Consider the following 6,164-nt stretch of genomic DNA (forward strand, 5'->3'; position numbering starts at 1 on the left):
AAACAGATACCTAAAGCATGCCCTCTGGGAGGTTTAGAATCTGCAGACCAGAAGAACTTTCTCCTATAGAGAAATTCTTCATTATCACATCTCAACAGGAGAGCTCTATTCGAGGAGAAACTTTCATTCAGAATTCTTCATTCCCCCCTTTGCCTGTGGGTCACGATTTCTCATTCCTATACAGGGCCCTTGATTTTCTCCCCCATTGTCCCTTTGGAACATTTGATAAAATTCAACAAGGCTAATTTAGAGTTATCAGAGCATAAAAATGAACGTACCATTCATCAGAAAGCCTATCTTCCAGGTAAGTAACAAAAAAGGGACTTTGAAAAAAAAACCCAAACATTCTTTAATGTATAATTATTCAAGAAAAAAATGTTTTCAGTGGATTAGAAGAAACTAGTGAATTTAAGAGGTCAAAAAATTCTGTGATTCCATGTTATTACATCGAATAGGGAAGCTGGAGCTCTGGGCCTGGAATCAGGAAGACCAGAGTTCAAATATGATCTCTGACACTAGTTTTGTGATCCTGGACAAGTCACTTAACCTCTGTTTGCCTCAGTATCCTCAACTGTAAAATGGGGATGATAACAGCACCTACTTTGCAGGACTGTTTTGAGAAGCAAATGAGATAATATTTGTGAAAAGCATTTAGCACACATAGGAGATGCTAGGTACATAATTGGGCCTTTATTACATAATAGAAACAACTCTCCTTCATCTGTGAGAAAATACTAGTATTATGGGCAAGTAATGTGTGACTGTTGAGCAGCCCCACTTCCAAGTTTGGGGCATTTGAAGTGGCCTGAAGTGGAATTTCTCATTACTGGAAAAAGTGGCCCCTGGTCCTCCACCTTTCCTAGGAGTAGAGATGAAGAAAGGAAAGAAGGAAAAGGCAGGGTGGGGGAGAGGGGCTGAGAGTTCACACTAGTTCATGTGGCTTTTCCTCTATTGATCTTTTATAATTGGATTGATTCAATGCCATAAACATTTCTTAGCTGCCTATTGGGGATACAAAGTCAGGAAAGCAGCCTTTGCCCCCAGGGAGTTTTCATTTCAGTAGAAGACATCCTTTTCCAGGTTTAGGAAAAAGAACATTACCAGGAGCAAGAGAGGGGATTGTAGAGGAAAACAGTGCCTAGGCTCTAGGACCCCACAGGCCACAGAAGTTGTTTGTGGGCAGGGCCACTTTTTCATCCACTATTACCTTTGAGTTTGTTCTTTTCTCTGATTCCAGGAAGCCAAGGCACTGGGGCACCACAGCAAGGGTTTAAGGTTTATAAAGCCCTTTTTTCATACCTCTCCAGCCTTGATCCTCTCCATTCTCTCTAATGGCTTATTTGCTGTCTCTTGAACCCCACACACCATCTCTCTCTGCCTTTGGTGTGACTGTCTCTCTGCCCAGAATGCTCTCCTTCCTCATCCTCACCTCTTAGAATTCCCATCTTTCTTTAAGACTCAGTTTCAGCACAACCCTCTGCAAGAGGCTTTTCTCAGTCCTTCAGACTGCTAGACCCTTCCCCTCTACAGCTATCTTCCTTGTTGTTCTGTCATGACAGACTCTTTGTGACCCCATTTGGGGTTTTCTTGGCAAATATACTAGAGTGGTTTGCCATTTTCTGCTCATTTTTACAGATGAGGAAATTGAGGCAAACAAGACTAAGTGACTTGCTTAGGGTCACACAGCTAGTCTCCAGGCCTATCTATGCACTATGGCGCCACTGAGCTGCCCTGTCTTCCTTGTAGTCCATAGGTATTCATGTGACATCTCCTCTATCAGAAAGCATCACCTTGAGAACAGGGTCTTTTTTGGTCTCTCTTTGTATCCTCAACACTTGGCACAGTGTGTGGCATACAAAGGCTTAAAAAATACTTTTGATTGACAGGTTGATTGGAATACCCTTTGAGTAGTTATGACTTACAACCCCCCCCCCCCCCCCACCCCGCGTTTTACAGATTAGGTGCTCAGGTGAATTTAGATTCAGTCAGTCAAAAGGCTGCATTTGAAGACCTAGAGGGCCTCATGTGACCTCGAGGCCTCGGGTTTCTCATCCCTGTTCTAGTGTATCAATAGTTGCACCTGGTGAACCAAAGAATGAGTAATTGCTACCTGGAGCCACACTCCCTATTGGGATAATATGCCTTTAACCATGAAGCCAAGGAAATTTCCACAATGGCTGGATTGTAGGATAATAGAAAGTCAGTGCTAGAAGGCAAAGTCAAGCAATTGCTACCCTAGCCTCTTGTATATCATTAAAATCATAAAAGAAACTCCTTACTTTAAGGGCATACTGTGACTGGAATGAGTCTTAGAAAAACAAAACAGTCCTCCCTCCTGGGAAGAGGCAGCCAGAACAGTCGGATCCGCATCCTTCTTGGAGGAGGCCAAGGTAAGTGGCACAGCCAGGGAACCACGGGGCTACCACCTAGATATACCTGCTAGCTCCTCCCCTTCCTCCCTGTCAGCCATGCCCTCAGTACTGAATGAGCTCCAGGTGTTGAGCAGAAACCACAGAGAGAGTTTCAGGAGGGTCTCCAGCTTCAGAGCAGGTGAGGAAGAGGGGAGCTGGGCACAAGGAATCTCAGGAAGGGGCATGAGCCTGTGGGCACTGGACAATAACTGCAGCTAAAATTCTTCATAATCAGATCCTTGCTAAATCACCTAGTATTGGCCCCTGTCTTCATGGAGGGAAAAAACACAAAAAACCTAACATAGCTCATTCCAGACAAGCGAAAACTGCTCATTATTAAACACCAACAAAAATTTAGATTCTGACGACTTTGGGGGTTCCAGCACCTATATCAGTCTGCCTTAACAACCCTTTGGACCAGCAAATTTTTGAGTGGATTCAATCTGTCTCCTCACAAAAACATTCATTCTATCTTCTGGCTGACAAGCCTTTACACACTTAAAGACTGTTATTATACCACTCTCTCTCATGCCGTATATTAGTGTCTTATATCTGTTGGGTTAGTGGGAGGGTAAATCTATCTATCTGACTATATATACACATACATTCATATATAAACGCATATGTATCTTCAGTTATCTAGCTATCTACCTACCTACCTATCTGAATATACACATATATATTTATATATAAACACATATATGTATCTATATAGTTATGTCTATCATTTACATATCTATCTACCTATCTGAATATACACACATATATATATTTATATATAAACACATATATGTATATATACATATAGCTATATCTTTCATCTATCTAGATCTACCCACCTATCTTCCTTTCTTTCTATCTCTGTGTTTTGTATCTATGTATTTATTTTGGTCTGAATCTGTAATTTCATTGGTATAATCCTAGTGAGGAACTCCCTGTACCAATGCTGATGGATAACTGCTCAGTAGATTACAGTTTTAGAGAGTTGCCTGGGAAACTGAGGTTGTCTTGTCCAAGGTGACAGATATTTCGGCTTGAACCAGCATCTCTTTGACTCCAGGGATCCACTATCCACTATGCTATACTGTCTTTCCCAGGTTATCATTTTTTTAAGGCAGCATTATATTGGAGATGGAGTTCAATATAACTCCTGGAGGCTTTTCTTTTTCCTTTGGTCCTTTTAAAAGTGACATGGCTTTGGCCAATGGAGCTGCCAGATTTAGGGAGCATCTAGGAGGAATGTGAAAGCAGCGGTTTCTTTTTTCAGTGCTAAGGCTATATTGCATGCATTCTTCTGAGTGGAAAATTCTCAAAGAGAATTGCACCACATCTATTTTAGCAAAAAGTTTTCAAGAGAAGCTAATCCTTTGCGGTAAGCAAATGCTAATAATAAAGGCAGTGCAAAGAGTAGGGGAAAGAATACATGGAAAAGAGATGGAAAATCTGTTCTGCTGCTCATTAAGTATATGACCTTAAGGCAAATCACTTAGTGTGTCTGGGCCTCAGTTTTCCCATCTGTAAAATGATTTCTAAGTCCCTTCTAAGACTCTGTGATTTTATTTAAAGTTCTTATGTACGGTTAGGATAGGACAAGGAGTAGTGTTGGTATAAGCAGGTAAGTTATTTAAAAGGAAAGTTCTTAAACTTAGACTGGCAAACGAGAAGGCCATAGACCCAAAGAACCCCATGTTTAATGTATCTATTTTGCTAAATAGGAATTTCACAAAAATTAAAGATAGATGTAATTTACATGCAATATTTTTCTAAGATTTGTGCCTCATAGTCTTGAAAATCAAAATATTTAAAACATCAGTCTAAGAGAAAAAAGACAGTAAGAGCAAGTCAAACGATTGAGGTTAAATGTCTAAAAGACACTCCTGTGTTTATGTTCTCAATTGCCCACATCAAACATATATTCTTTCCCTAGGAGATAGATTATTTTCGTAATTATTCTGCAAGAAGTCCAAAGAGCTATCTCCTATAGGCTTATTCAAATCTTTATGTCTAGTGAGATACACCCAAATACTATGTTACTCACCTAAAATTTTAGAACTGAAGGAAAATTTGAAGTTGACTGACATCCAATCCAAAGTCCTTTCCATGCAGTATGCAGTAGTGGAAAGAATTTTTTTCTGGTTGTCCAAAAAGGAAACTTAGGTTCAAATCTTACTTTAGGGATTTACTACCTGTCACTGTGGGAAAGAGGTTTAATTTCCTCATCTGTAAAATGGGAATGATGGTAATGATTAACTAGCTACTTCCTAACTATTGTGAGGAAAGTTCTTTGAAAAACCTTCAAATACTATAGAAATATGAATTATAATAATAATAATTATTATTACTGTGCTACCTGGTAGTGCAGCTCCTTTTGCTTCAGTCTAAAAGGAAGCTACTTTGACTTTAGCACTGATACCACTTTTTATAATTGTTATAATAATAGTAACTGAATAATGTTTATAGTGGTTTTTAATAAGTAACCTATGGAGTAATGGAAAGACAAATGATGGCCATAAGTAGGTTATAGCATGCTGATATTAAAAAAGTATTGTCAAGGACAGGTATGATATGACTGGAGGAGGTGGGTGTTATGTAACTAAAAGTTTAAGCTTGGCAGAAATGTGGGGATAGTAAGGATACAGGTATGGGGCCAGAATGTAAACGGAGAGAAGGGTGGATATCAGGTGCTCAGGCCCTTACATATAAAATAATTGTGATAGCTACAGCTTTATCAGTCAGTCAGTCAACAAGCATTTATTAAACACTTAATCATGTCCCAGGCACTGTGCTAAGTGTTGGGGGTATAAAGAAAAGCATAATAAAAACAAAAACAATAACAACAAAAAGTGAATAGTACCTGTTCTCAGGCATTTAGGTGAGTGCTGGACCTGAAGTCAGGAAGACTCAGTTTCATGAGTTCAAATCTGACCTCAGACACTAGCTGTGTGACCCCGGGCAAGTCACTTAACCCTGTTTGCCTCAGTTTTCTCATCTGTAAAATGAACTAGATAAAAGAAATGGCAAACCACTCTGGTATCTTTGCCAAGAAAACCCTAAATGGGGTCATGGAGAATCAGACATAGCTGAACAGCAACACATGCTCTCAAGGAGGATATGTTCTCATGGGGGAGACAACATGTAATATCTAGTGTTATTTAAGATGCATATAGAGTACATGAAGGTAATAAGTGCTAGGTGCCTGAATGAAAGAGAAGGTATTAGCAGCTGGGGGTAGGGAGTATAGGGAAAGGCCTCCTGTGGAAGATGAAATGTGAGCTGAGTCTGGAAGGAAGACAAGGAGACCACCAGGCAGAAGTACCTTGAGGAAGTGGGCTAGTGTAGCTGGATCATGGAGCATGTGGAAGAGAATAAGATGTCAGAAGGGATCAGGTTATGTAAAGCTTTAAATGCTAAGCAGAAGAGTTTATATTAGACCCTGGAGGTCAGAGGGAGACCCTGAAGCTTCTTGAGTGGAGGAGTGACGTGGTGATACTTAGGCTTTAGAAAAATCCCGTTAGCAGCTGAGTGAAAGATAGACAGGAGAGGGAGCGATTTGAGACAATTTATAGATTCATTTTTCACAAGCATCTTAAGGAATATAGAAGATAGAAAAATCAAGAATTGAGAAACAAGATGGGGGTGAATAATAATATTGTGAAGACATGGGATGATGAGAGAACTTGCCAGATGCCAAGAGGAAGGTATTGGTCGTCAGCAGGGCCATGGAAATGCCAAAGGAGCAGAAAACAGATGCAG

This window comes from Petaurus breviceps, unplaced genomic scaffold (genome assembly GCF_028583685.1).
Source record: "Petaurus breviceps papuanus isolate PSGF00001 unplaced genomic scaffold, PetGlider_PUasm1.0 181, whole genome shotgun sequence".
Taxonomy (NCBI): Eukaryota; Metazoa; Chordata; class Mammalia; order Diprotodontia; family Petauridae; genus Petaurus; species Petaurus breviceps.